At 38.8% G+C, this 1,040-nt stretch overlaps 1 pseudogene; it reads right to left on the bottom strand.

The window, feature by feature from the left end:
• Positions 1-309: 309 nt before the first annotated feature.
• The window catches only part of LOC102867371, a 9,731-nt pseudogene continuing 9,000 nt past the window's right edge, over positions 310-1,040 (bottom strand).

Genomic DNA, 1,040 nt, shown 5'->3' with positions numbered 1-1,040 from the left:
GTTGCAGTGCAGCTTCTTGCCAGTAGGCCACCAGAGCTCACCGGGAGGCCATAAACTTTTATCTCCTTTGTTCTTAGGAGCTACTACTCTTTTAAGATGCCAATAAAATATGTGCATAATAAAAGAGCTTTATTAACAAGGAGGGTGAAATTCACAAGCTACAAATACAGGTTTTTGCAAACTTTTTTGTGGGGTTTTTAAAAACTGGTCAGAGGGCCTTAGAGTCAGTTCAACACTCGATAGCTATTTCTGTTCATACATGGCTGAATGTTTTTATTCCAAAACATTCTATTTTTGCAGACAAGTCAACTAGAGAAAATAAGTTAACACGATCATTTGAATTGGCTGTCTACATACTGGACAGGGCTTGTTTCTTTTTTTTAGTTTCTTTGCACATGTAAAGCATGCCATAAGATGTCCTGTTTTGCCATGGACAATGCAACCATTTTTAGGTCGATCTTGGCAAATCCACAAGGTTCAGTGGCAACAGGGCAAGAAGTCACTTTCACACTTTCTTCTTTGCTTTGTGTCTCTTCCTTCTCAAATTCTTTGATATCTTGGCTGCTCAAAAGGCTAATGGAAGTTGATGGCTGGGAATAGTCCTCCCTTTCTTGAGAGTGGGAGGCCTGTATGATGTTATCATCATTTTCCTCAACATCTGAGTCTTTGGAGTCAGTCACTGTAGTCTTTTTACAATCAGGAACATCAAAACCTTCTTCTTCCTGTGCTGTGCTTTCTAGTTTGTTGCTCTCAAGCATTTCCTCTTTGTCTTTCCTTTTATCTTCATTAAACCAATTCTCACGAAGTGCCCAACATCTATTACAATGTGGTGGGAGAGGGGGATTCATTTCATTGCATGAAGTACATTTCCAATAGTCAGCTAACGAAATTTCAGGGTCATCTTCAAATGAATCTGTTTGATACACAGTAACTCGATAAACCTCATCATCTTCATCCGAGAGTTCCTGTCCTTCTTCACTAAGGTTATAATCTTCTGAATCAATAGATTCAACTTCAAATTCTACACTGAATTGATCTGA

This window comes from Elephantulus edwardii, unplaced genomic scaffold, assembly GCF_000299155.1.
Source record: "Elephantulus edwardii isolate Elephantulus edwardi_28Jun2011 unplaced genomic scaffold, EleEdw1.0 scaffold00023, whole genome shotgun sequence".
NCBI lineage: Eukaryota > Metazoa > Chordata > Mammalia > Macroscelidea > Macroscelididae > Elephantulus > Elephantulus edwardii.
Note: the sequence above shows the minus strand (reverse complement) of the source record. Positions and strands in the feature narration are given on the sequence as shown.